The sequence below is a fragment of the Diadema antillarum genome, unplaced genomic scaffold (assembly GCF_040938485.1).
Source record: "Diadema antillarum isolate AM-2024a unplaced genomic scaffold, OU_Dant_1.0 scf00000001, whole genome shotgun sequence".
NCBI classification, from domain to species: Eukaryota; Metazoa; Echinodermata; class Echinoidea; order Diadematoida; family Diadematidae; genus Diadema; species Diadema antillarum.
In genome coordinates this window covers 5,282,511-5,296,588 of record NW_027270890.1, presented here as the reverse complement: position 1 = coordinate 5,296,588, position 14,078 = coordinate 5,282,511, and positions in this window count along the sequence as shown.

Sequence of the window (14,078 nt, the reverse complement as noted above, 5' to 3'; positions counted from 1 at the left end):
TATTTGATGTATCATCGTCATATTTGGCACGTGGGTAGAGTAACTCATACTCTACATGACCGTACATTTGAATTTTCACAAGGTCACCCATGGAGGGCGCTATTTACAAAAATATAAAGAAATACATAGGAAATATGCTAAAAACATGATTTTTTGGTATAATTTCTTTATCCCCATTATATATGTCTTATTATAGATCAATCATTTTCATATTTGCAACAAATGATAAGCAAGTGGAATTTTATTATTTGTTATGTTTGAAATTTCTCAAGGTCACCACATGGGGGCGCTATTCATATCAACATAGTGATACATTATGAAACCTCAGATGAAATGTTTGGGATGGGTACACGTATAGTTATGACATTTCATATTTGCATAATAGTGGAATTTTGAGATTGCAAATTGAAAATATGATAAACTAATGATATTAGAGGCATAACTTGGGTGAAGGAATCAAAATAACTCAAAATATAAGGGCAATCTGTAGAAAATATTATTGTTTTCAATTATCTCTATTATATCTATTGTTTTATGCCTTTGTCACATAAAAACAAAGGAAATAATAAGAAAAACTTTCCAGGACCATGATTACTTCAAATTTTGCATCTTCAACAAATTTCAGCCAAGAAACACCCATTTCATACACTGTAATGCTGTTAAATGAAATGGGAACAGAAAAAAGATGCAAAATCTGACTGACATGGTTGTCAGTTTATGGTTGCCATGGCAACCAGCAACATCAAATATAGCTAAATTATATATCAAAATGTTCGCAATAAGATTTTAGGAAAAGTCACCAAATTTGGTTGAAATCGGATTAAGGATGAAGGAGTGGCAAACGAAAATCTGGTAGGGGGGGCACAATGTGCCCCCCCTTGGGCTTTATAGGGTTAATACATGTGGAAACTGGCATGGTGGTATCTTTCGAAGACTATAATTTCCTATAAACCTACTTTGAAATTGGAACATATCATAGTAAAACTACATTAATTTGCAATAATGAAAATAATAATAAAATACTAATAATAATCAAAACAATAATGATAAAAATAATAATAACAATAAAAAAAGATAATAATCTCAGTAACACTTTCATGTGCAACTTCACATGAATATCTGTAGGCCTACACATTTAGCTAGGTTGATGCATGCAAACTGTGCCGTTTCCTAGTTATGACGTCCGCATATCGTTATCATCAAGTAAATCAGAAATCATTTTTCCCATTTTAGCGAGGAAGCGTTCGCAAACTACTCTGTATTTGTCCTGTTATTTCATTATAAGTACGTAAAGTGGAAGACAAATATTTTATACAAATCATGTACTAGAGTAAGAATTTATCTTTCTAAAATTGAAACAGTTTGAAAAATTTCATTATTTGTACTTGCGATACCTCTTTAATGTGCCGGTCTTGTGAGCTATGTTTTTAAGTGTCAAACTAACGGGTTGTACGACTCGTGGGCTGTATAACTTCGTGGGCTGTATGTATCATGGTCTGTATGACTCGTGGGCTATATGAGTGTTGGTCGCGTTAGGTACACACCTTAAAATCACCATATGTTTGTAAGCTGTAGATGATAATGTAAATTGCATAAGATCGAACTCATAAAATCTTTCAGAGACGGCTGTGTGTAAGTAATCGCATTTTCCAAGGTAGTCGATTTCTGCAATTTCATACGGATATCTTCACAAACTGTCTGTATAAGAGTCAATATAATTACACTGTTGGTCAAAAAGGTGGAATAATTTTGTTTTGAATAAAAGTTGATCGTTTTGTTCGCATTTAAAAGGCTGTCTGTACACAAGCTGGTATGTTATTGATTACGAAATGTCACCCCGTTATTCAGGTGATATTTGAACATGAGGAATGTGTTATTACGTAACGAAGTTACCTTGTGCAGACTATATAACCCTGTGCAGTTGAAATATTGCCTTTTTTGCTGATTTTGCACCGCGTAGAGAAGGTTTATTTTTTTTCCAAGATCCCTGTACTGTGTGCATTAAAACTCGGTACAGAATCCCCCCTAACTATGCCTGGTCCAATGCTGACGGCAATGCGCGAGAGAGTGATAGCGCTTAGGCATGAGGGCTACAAGCAGACTCGTATAGGATAAATCCTAGGGATTTCACAGGGTACAGTCTCTAAAATTCTTAAGCGTCATCGTGAGAGAGGAAATGTACTGCCACGGCAATCACCAGGACGTCCCAGACTGATAACAAGTAGAGATGATCGCCAACTGTTGAATCTTAGCCGTAGAAACCGGAAGTTGCCCTCGAGTCGTCTTCCATGCTTGTGGAGGAGACATCACGGAATCAACGTCTCAAGATCAACAGTCAATCTCAGATTGATACAACATGGCTCCTGAGCACGATGGTTGGTTAGATGTCCACGCCTGACGGTTCGCCACGGGGTAGCTCGTCTCCTTTGCGCCAGGCAGCACAGGACGTTTCCGTGAGACATTGGAAACACGTTATCTTCATGGACGAGAGCCACTTCATCTTTGACTGTAGAGATGGGAGACAACAAGTTCGTTGGTTAGCTGGGGAAAGCCTTCAGGATGACTGTGTCTACGAGACAACCCAAGATGGAGGAGGCCCAGCGATGGTCTGGGCCGGAATCCATTACGGAGGAAAAATGCCACTAGTGGGTGGTACCACTAGTGGCGTTTACTTATCTGGTGAACGCCGCTGTCTGCAGGGAGATATCAGTTCCACTGCCTTCCATAATTATGAAAGACATGACAGTATGTGTATGGATTCAATTTCCGACTGCAGAATGATAACGCTAGACCGTACAGGACAGCTGTTGATAGAGAATTCCTAGAGGTAGAGGGGGTTGAGCGGTTGCCATGGCCAGCTTGTTCGCAAGATATGAACCCCGTAGAACATGAATGGGATGCCCTAGGCCGAGCCATCAACGGCAGAGTGGTCATTCCTCAAAATCTGGAAGAGTTGACAGCTGCGTTGAGAGAAGAGTGGGAAGCCATACCTGTCGATGTCATCAACAACCTGGTGGACAGCATGCCACAACGCCTACGCGCACTGATTCGTGCTAGGGGCGGATATACCCGGGGTGGGCATACCCGAAATGTCTATCCCAATGTGAAATCTTTAGACCAAAGACTCAATTTGATGTGAACTTGTCAATGGAATCACAAAACAAGTTTTCTGGAAAATTGAATGATGTTTTAAACAAATATTCTTTTCATAAAGTTTCTTTTGTAATATTATCAATGTTGTTTCATGCCAATAGTTTATAATGATTTAGACATACTTGTTAAAAATCACTGTGAAAGTGTGTAAGTGGCAAGATAACAAAATTAAGTGATTGATATACATCAAACATATTATTTTCCAAGCACATTGTAATAGATATGCCGTTAAAGTTTGAGAAAAAGAAATATTCCACCTTTATGACCAACAGTGTATATTGTATGGGCCCAATTTTTCAACAGAAACTACTAGGAATACTTACATGGGTCGATGAAACCTAAATGACTATCATCGGCGACTGTTTGATGCATTTCATTGCTTGTGATGCACAAAATGATGTCTTATAAGCAGCTCACCGATGTTCACAGAATTCACAATCACTTGCACAAGCGCACAGAATACACGTGTACTTATCGAACTAACATAAGCGAAACTGCGGGGAAGCCGCCAGGACCGCGCCTGGCGGCGCGGTCTCCGGGGCTATATGGGCCCCTACATCAGTGGCGTATCTAGGGAAAACGGCGCCCGGGGCAAGCGCGAAAATTGCGCCCCTAATTTCTGAAAAAGTGTTCAACCCCAACCCCATTCCGGTAGGGACTTTTAAAACAGAGTCCACAATAGCATGATATGATATTTCAAGCACTAAAAATTAAAAGGGGTCTTTTGAGGGTGATTGAATGTAATAAATTTAGATCAATTTTGGCGAGCGAGCGCAGCGAGCGAGCCGAAAATTTTTGTATTTCAGCTTACAAAACATGGAATTCTTGTCATTTTTTGTTTATTAAATCTTTCAATTCTATTCAACATAATAGTGACGGCCTTATAGATAACTATTTATACCAACAAACTGAGGACTTGAAAAAATACTCCAAATTAGTCAGCACAAGTGAGCCGAAATTTGTATATTTCCGCGCCATCATCACGTTTTATTCTTATCTCTTTTTTTGTGATAAATTTTGTCGAGCGAGCGCAGCGAGCGAGCCGAAAATTTTTGTATTTTCAACTTACAAAACATGGCATTCTTGTCATTTTTTGCTTATTAAATCAAGATATAGTGACGGCCTTATAGATAACACCAAGAAACTGAGGACTTGAAAAAGATACTCCAAATTAGTCCGCACGAGTGAGCCGAAATTTGTATATTTCCGCGCCATCATCACGTTTTGTTCGTATTTTTTTTCCTTTTTTTTTTGATAAATTTTGGCGAGCGAGCGCAGCAAGCGAGCCGAAAATTTCTGTATTTCAGCCTACAAAACATGGAATTCTTGTCATCTTTTGCTTATTAAATCTTACAATTCTAATCAAGATATAGTGACGGCCTTGTAGATAAGGATTTATACCAACAAATTGAGGACTTGAAAAAAAAATACTCTAAATTAGTACGCGCGAGTGAGCCGAAATTTGTATATTTCCGCGTCATCATTACGTTTTGTTCTTATCTTGTTTGATTTACGTTTTTTGCGCCCCCCCCCCCGTATAGGATTATGTTCGACACCTTTGGCGCCCTCGTTTTATCCAATGGGCGATCGCTTCAGAACGAAAGAAATAAAATTGCAGCCGCTGCTCCGTGTAACATTTTGCCTTCTGCATAACGATGGCATGTGTGAACACAATACACATTGTCAGTTTGTCCGCGTCATCATCACGTTTTGTTCTTATCTTCTTTTATATATATAGATTTTGGCGAGAGCGCAGCGAGCGAGCCGAAATTTTAGCAAAAAAAACATGCTACATGTGTGTTTGTACATAAGTTATGCATATATTGCTATTATTTTCTCATAAAACGTTACTCAGAAATAACGAGATATTTCATTACTTTTTTAAATTATGCATTTCAACTGTAAGAATGGATCTGCACATCAAATCTTCACCCTCGCTAGATACGTTTAAGACCCTCCTGAAGACACATTTAATGAAGACTATAATTTGAATTTCCAATGATCTCGTGTTTCTCTATGTTACCCTTTTTTTCTATTTTTGTGTGTATTATATTAAGTAATGTAAATTATTGTAGAGTTTGTAGTTATGTTGAATGATATGCAAGATTATGTTTCGATATGATTATGATATGTGTAAGGCGCTTAGAAACCATGTATTAAGCGCGGTAAAAATGCTAATTATTATTATTATTATCATTTGCAAAATAAATATGAAAATATAGTGCATAGTTGCTTTGTTTGGCAAATTCGGGCGACCATAAGGTCGTCAAGAAACGTTTGCAAAAAGGTGCACATGAAATCTGATAAAATTGTTACAAACCAGGACAAGCATAATATGTGCATGTATATCGATATGTTCCGCTAAAATCTTGGGGATGCCCAGAATATTATACATTGTATGATATTATACATTCCGTAAACTTTGTTACATTCTGGACATACTGTATTCTTGCATGTTTCGCCGTTTTTCGTCATTGACATATTGTACTCCACGCTTAACTTTGGAGAATAAATCTTACAAGCTTTGCTTTTCAGCAGGTTCCATTACACTTCATTTATGTGCTTGTGCATTTGTGTAATTCTACCTTTGATTGCCTGCAGTGTTAAACATATTTTTTCCCCGAAATTAAGTGGAATGTAAAATTTGTAAGTAAATGTGGAATATGGAACAAGAATAATTATCAAACTTAAGTTGCATCTTCTACAAGAAAGCATGTTGTGATTATTACGACATGCGTGCACTCACGGACGCCGTTCACATACACGTTGTATTATAGGCCCCTAACAAATGCCTAATGCAAACGAAATCATATTTCAAGACGTACAGTCCATGTACCAGTAGGTCCTAAACAATTACCTCTTGCCAATATTAGTATGACACTGTGCTCATATGACACGCATTGTCTATTTCTGTTGATGTTTATCCGTTATTATCAGTGGGCTTTCTCTGAAAAAAAATTGTATGTTAATCGATGCGTAAAAGCAAAATGCAGTTATCGTGTGTGGTAGAACAGACTGATATTGTAAGACTGAATGACCATCTACCGACTTTGCGTGGCGCCTTTATTGCGGATAGTCAGAGATAAAATTACAGTGTACTCCATTTTAACATTTTTAGGCTTTTGTTAATCGAAGTATACGAGCACTTGCTTGACACGAATTAAAGAAAAGACAAAAACAATGCTGTTGAAACGCAGCACGCCACAAACTTGTGCCGTGTACTTTAATCAATGAACCCGAAGTTGGTAAGTTTGCACCAGAACACAAACACAACCACAATGGCAGTCAAAACTACGAGTTTAGCAACCGCACTGAGGGGAAACAAATATTGATCAAAATAATAAAACGCGAAGGAATTGTGCCAGAAAATAAAGAAAAAAAAAAGCGACTACACACTTTCACCAAATCTAGCTTTTTCACTGTGCCGTTATTTCCATGAAGTGAAATACAGTACTGTCTAGGCGAAGTTTGAACCACTGTTTGTACCCATGATAACACACACAAATATTCTAAAATGCCCCACCATCCAAGCTGTACAGTACTTGAGTGATGGATGTTTTCTGTTTTTCTGTCTATGGCTATCAAACATGCTCTCTTTGTTTTTTCTTTGTCCGAACTATTTGCTGGAGTAGGAAATAAAAACAACTTTCGAGCAAGGAACAGTTATTTCAGCACCGAGAGAAAATTCATTACACCGTACAGTAGGCCGATGAAACAGCAGACTAACTGCACTGACAGTGTGGAAATATTTCATTGAAAGCTTATCAAACTGCTTTGCGTGTCAGACGGAATGATAAAGAAGGGTTTTTCTTCTCTTAGTTTGAGCATATAGGGCCTACGAACCACAGATATAAAAGCTTAATTTCAGAGTTTGCCAGTTTCGAGATATATAGGAAGAAAGTTATTCGTACTGACCGCACGTTCGTCTACGGTCTCGAAAGAGGGCAGTTACAAAGCAAATGGTCGAAGGACCTGAAACACGGTTTACCCATGTAACTCTCCATCCTTTTCATTTCATCGAACAAAGTCATGCGAATACCAGGATCAAAATCAAAGCAACCAATTCACCAGTTCTTCGTTTCCATACCACATGGGCATCATCAATTGAGAGGGGAAGGGGAATGGGTAGACAGAACGAGTGAACGTTAAATTGAAAACAAGAAGAGAAAAGTTACCTTTGTTAAACACCGAAATCGAAAGTGGTGCTGTGAAGTAGAAATTCTCACGAAAATCGAACACGCATTCCGTTCCGAACGCGGCGGAATTCCCTTAACTGCACATCCTTTAATGAACGTAAGACACCCCTTCAATCTCCTGGCATAAAAAAAACCACCAACAACATAGGTGTCAGTCAGTAAACATAACAGATAGCCTAGAGACTAAAACGTCTGAAGAGACGTAAATTAATCTTATCATTGTGTCACTCGATAAAGTGCCGTTTGTTTGCCAATGACAACAAAATCTCCTGAAACTATTTCACTTTTTGCTGTTGTTGCTGTTGTTGTTGCTGTTGCGTTACATCTGTCTACACTCACCAGTAGCAAGTTGGAGGCAAGCTATCAAAATTGTAGTTGGAAAGCTAAACCCGTTATTCCACGCCTCGCAAACCAATTCTAACAGTGTTGCAATAGAAATTGCATATTGCACAAAATGACGCGGTATGCCCCGCCTCATTATGAACATAGAATGTCATAATGTTATGTATTCATGGTGTTCTTAACACAAAATGAAGGCGTGAGAATGTTTATTACTGAATAGCTATAATTTCTATTCATCACCAAATTGAACACTTCGACCTTTTTGCACGACGATTGTGACCCATTCCTTCAGTCAGAATGGATGGAAAAGAGAGGAAATAATGCATTTTCGTGAATACAAACACAAGCATTACAGTGGAAACTCGATATAAAGAGATCTGATATATCAAAATACCTGATAAAAGAAACTATTCTCTCCGGTCCCAATGAATTTATTTCGTTTGTTTTTTTATTGTTTATTGACTACTGATATAACAAAATATCTGATATAAAGAAATTGTTTTGGTCTCAAGGATCTCGTTATACTGAGTTTCCACTGTATTGCCTCTCCACGGAGACAGGAAATAACAACATTTGATACTGTGAAGAGAAAGTGTATTCACGTATTAAGTCGACTCCATCCTGCTCCAAAACACTCTTTCGTTGACTCCTACTAATTGTGAAATTCAGACACACAATTACATGCTCATGATATTATTTGGCTTAGATTATGACGGAATGGTAATGAATAAGATAACGACACAAGGGTTGTATTTCAATCACACCCACATTCCTTGCTTATGATTCATATTTTGTTTGATGCATTGACTTCATAAATTTGTTGGAGGGTGAGAAAAAGCGATATGTTGCAACCTCGCAAACTACCCGCTGCGTCTGCCATTCCCATGCGGCTTGCCTAAAAATTAAACGGTGCTGATTTGGATCTTTTCATGTTCATAACGTCCGCCTAACAATATTATTTCTAAAGTCTCTTTGCAGCAGGTGAAAATGAAGATTATTGAAAATGAGCTATTAATTGCACGTTTTACATAATCTGGGTATACCTTTACGACACACACACACACAAACAAACAACAACAGTCCAATGGTTTCATACGGACTGTCTTCTTTTGCTTTGACACACACACACACACACATACAAACACACACGCACACATTTAAACGTTAAGAATCGAAGTAATACCCGGTGGCGTATCATGCTGGTAAAGTTTAACATTCATTCGGTAACATCGCGTAAGATACTGACGGGCTTGAAAGCGAGAAATATTGATCATTCTTTCGGGTTCATCCCACGAGACCGACACCAACGAGTCATACAGCCCACGAGTTCGATATTGAAAAAGGTCCATGAGTTTGACACTAGGCAAATAGGGCCGATGAGTTCAACACTATAGGTGAAATCAGCCCACAAGTTCGACATTACAACATGAGACTTCATGTGTCGGTCCCGCGGGCCTTGTTTGCTTAGTGTCGAACTAGTGGGTAGCACGACTCGTGGGCTGTATGATTCGTGGGCTGCATGTCTCGTGGGTGTCGGACTCGCGATGTGCACCCATTCTTTCTCCCTCACTCTTCTCTTTCGCACTCTTTCACACAAACACACCCACGGGCAAACATACACACCATTACTGCTACATTGTATTATAAATCATCATCACGGGTCTGTGTCCCTATCCTTAAGTTACGATATTGTGTTTCCTTTTTCTTGTGGCAAGAGCACTTAACTATGGAACGAAACAATTATAATGACAAACCCCAACCTTAAGCATTTGCTAGCAAGCTATAAAATAAAACACAAACACAACATTCATCGCCAAAAAAAAAAATCATAGAAATAAAAGCACAAGCTGGCAAAGTATGGAGAGCCACAAAAAAAAAAAAAAAAATCCACAAAAGTGATGGTACTGTATCGTCTCTCATTAATCAACGCCTCGGTTGCTGCAATTTTACCTTCAATAAACAAAGGAAATACAGTGTAAATCGTAAAATTTGCACCATGTGCTTTCCAGTCCCTTAACAGGTTAGCCGCAATTTTGCTCTTATTCCAACTGAAAATGATATTGCAGCATAACATAAAAAAAACCAACATAATACAAAAACGGTATTAGTATGACGCCGTTACCAAAACGGACAAAGAACATCAAAAAGCAGCAATTCGTTTCTTACTACATCACCAAAATCCCTGTCGGACCTATAGCGGATGTTTCCAAGTGAGTGCACGTCATGAAACCGACACCCACGAGTCATACATTCCACGAGTCATACAATTCACCAGGTCATACAGCCCATGAGTTATACAGCTCACGAGTCATACAGCCATTAGTTCGACATTCAGCTAACAAGACCCACGAGACCGACACATTAAGCCCCGTGTTGTACCTGTCGAACTCGTGGGCTGTTTTTACCTGGTGTCGAACTCATGGGCTTTATTTTGCCTAGTGTCGAACTCACGGGCTGTATGACTCGTGAGCTGTATAACTCATGGACCTGTTTTCAATGTCGAACTCGTAGGCTGAATGACTCATGGGTGTCGGCCTAGTGGGATGACCCTGTTCAAGTGACCTTGGCATCGAAGGTAAGGTCTTTGCATGGCCTACATGGACATTTTTTTCTTTATTTCTATTCCTATGGAATACGATTTGGATATGTATTTAAAAGCAAATCCGAAATACCATCGCAAGAGTACCTATGCCAAAGTCTTCAAGTACTATAAACGTACAGATCAAGCTGTCATTTTACACACACACACACACACACTCACACACATACCACACATATAATGTAACAACTGAGAAAAAGGTTTTGATTTATATCTAGAGCGGTATTCTGGACAAACACCGTCTTATTCAATTGAAGAATATTGTTGCACTAGTTGCCTTCATGGCACGTCCAAGGAAGAAAGAATGATCTATACTTTGACCGTATCAACCTTGATCCATTTACTGGTGTCGAATAACAACGAAGTGTGTTGGCATTTCCTGGTAAATACATTCTTTCCGTACAAGTTTTAGGCTTACATTTCCCCAACATACACCAGCAGTGCAATTTTTTTGTCGACAAATAACATAAATTCCTTTACGGTATACCCTGATGGTGATTTTGTTCCAATATCCCGTTACGTGCAAACAGGTACGAAAGCTCAAGAATGGATCCTCTACAGACAACTCCGATTCTGAAATCAGAAACTTTGTTGTAAAACACAATATACTGAGTAAACATGTTAAAACATGCCTCGGTTCGATTATCTTGCAAACAAAGATTACGATAGATAGACAGAAAGATATAGATAGATATATAGATAGATAGATAGATAGATAGGTAGGTAGGTAGGCAGACAGACAGGCAGATAGATAGACAGAGAGGTATAGGTAGGCAGACAGACAGGTAGATAGATAGACAGAGAGGTAGATAGATATGTAGATAGACAGACATACATATAGACAGATAGATAGATACACTGTAGATAGACGGACAGACGGACAGAGCGAGAGAAGAGGGGGGAGATTAATTTGAATACATGTAGTATCTACTTCAGCACACTAATTCGTCGTTTTGCGAGTATTCGGCGGCACTAGAAACTACATTCTCTTTTCACCGCAGCTTCTTAATGAGGCCTCCTAATCTTCATTGAATGCATTAGCTCCTTGAAAGTAACATCTAATTGAATGACAAAACGCTGGTGCTGTTATCGGACTCTTTTCCCCACAGGTTGAAGCTGCACATGCTTGTCTGCATAATTTGATACAGAACCACAATTTACACTGGCACATTGAAACTGGTATGATCGAACACTCAAAGACGACGTACTTAAAATGTTGTAGCCATTCATTTGACAGTTAAGCTTTATTTACGTGAGTTTCGTACACAAATGTATCATCTTGAATTTCTGTTCAACGCAAACTGTATGAAATAGTGCGATTATCTTGCTCAATCTAGCTTTTTCTCTTCACATGAAACACTGAACTCATGAGTAGTAACGATGTTAGTACTAAAGCTAACAAAACTTCTCAAAAAATAGCGCACACGTAAAGTTTGACATTAACAATCAGCTTTGTTCAAATCTGGCGATGGGTTTCAAGTCTATCTATACACCAAGGATAACATCCAAAATAAAAGCAATGCCGGAATATTTAGATAGTCCATCACTTTTTTTTTTTGAAAACATCAGCTTGCAAATCCCATCACACGTTCTACCACTTGGAACAATTGGCAGAAAAGGTTTATTAGTAAGTTTGGTCCCTTTGTTACAGGCAGCTTGACTCGTATGCAAGCTTTTTTTACTGTCAAGATTGTATCAACACGAACAACGCTATCAAACAGTATTTACAACAGTGTTTAACTATAACGTTTTGTCGCGCTGACCCGTCACGCTTTCGATACACGTCTCCTTTCCGTTGCGAACATTGCAGATACAATATTCGTCTGAATGAGGACAAGGGACACAATCTAGATATTAGAGCTAGAAATAAGACAAGGGATGATGAGTCTAAGTTCAATTCACATGAGGAAAGCAACGCTAATAATCCTTGCCCGAGGTGCATTTCACATAAGAAACAACCATAGTCCAACCACATGCAAGTGCCGTTCTCGTATTTGGTTTAAATTCACTCGGTGCATTTCATTGCCGGCCACGACATAACTTAAACTGTAACCAGCGGTAGATGACTCAACGTACATGTAACAAATATCTTGTTCTCATGGATGTTCTTTTAAAGGTACTTAGGATTGGTCTTCACGAATGTTTATAGATAATCGTTATGAAAGTTCACCTCATCAGCTAACAAAATGTCGAGAATGTTTGTGTTGTTTACAAGAGAATTTCTCTTCGATAATAATAACGATAATAATAGTAATACTTTAATATTAAGTATTATTACGTTAATGATATCATTGTCAAGGCAACAATACTATCGACACAGTGTCAGTATAGTACCGTTTTCCAATCCCTGGCACACAACGGACGTAGAATGAGGTCCGACGTAATAAATCTAATCATCTAATAAATCTAGTCATCTGTGATTGAGGCATAACCAGCTAGAACTAGGCAGTCGTCAATGTTTAGTCAGTATTTCGCCTTATTGCCCGCACAGCACAAGCGCAAAAGTACGATCTCGAAGTCAAGCCGTTCGTATTCACGGCGACAATAATTCATCAATATTTTAATCTGCGACTGTCAGTAGTTTCACAGGGGATCTTTGGCCATCGAGCAATAACGAAAATCGCGATTTTGTTAGCCCCAAACCTGCATTCAGTATCTGCTAAATGTCTGAATACATATCATTTGATATTGCTGAATGAAAAGTTAAACCCGTCTAAATTCTTGACATTCGCTTTTCATCTCGAAATTCATCGGGTCTTTTTCTTGAGTTACTTCCCTTGCAGCCATTTACAGTATGCTGATTCTTTATTTTGAGAAGTAAAACACAAAGAAAATATATTCTTCTAGAACCTCTATAACTTTGTTTCTTTTGATATTTCAAGATTCAGAGAAGTATTGGATCGGTTTCGATTTTTCTTTTTAATGTGTAAGCTTTAATTTTCGAAATTTGAATTTGGGCTGGAAAAAGGGTCCTTCCCTATATTCCTATTTACAGAGGAGAATCGCTTTCTAATCCTGATTTGAATATCCCGGAAATCAATAGTTTCACTTCAATAAAGAGATCTCCAGGTGAAAATAACTTACATAAAGACGTAGCCAGAAACTAAAAGAAGAGAAGCCGAGAAGTCTGAATTTCAGATTTTTCTAATTACTTATCAAAACTCAAACACTAATAAAGATATTGTAGTCACCTCGAATTTGTATCATTGCTTGTCATATCAAAACTTAAACAAATTGTTAAACCATCGAATGAGGCTATCTATTAAAATTTACTCAACACGACTTCAGCTTATAATCGAAACACGCGAAATGAAATCGGGTAATCTCATTTCCTCGTCTATAGTACCGGAGATTCTCGATTAAAGTAGAAAATACAATAAACACTAGAACACAGGTTATACGGCTAGCACAGTGTGTCATTTTGGTGTCTTCAATTCAGTGCGTGAAGAACGTTCAGGCTTCGACCGTATAATCGGAACAAGAACCCTTTTGAAAAGTCTTAACCCTAACTAGGCCGGAGGGGGGGGGGGGCGCCAAGCCCCCCCCCCCCCCCCCCTCGACGTTCCGCGCGATGTATCGCTATCGCGAAAAGCTATCGCCGCGACGTTTCATGACTTTTTTCTTTCAGTCTCCCGCATCTTTTGACACCAAAATTGCGATGCCCGGGCGCGCAGTTCCGAAGTTGCGCATAAATATGTACGTGCACGTCAGACCAAAAATTGCTCAAAAACGTGAATTCGTGTACAATTTCAATGCAAACTGTGCTTACAGGCAAATTTCATAAAAGC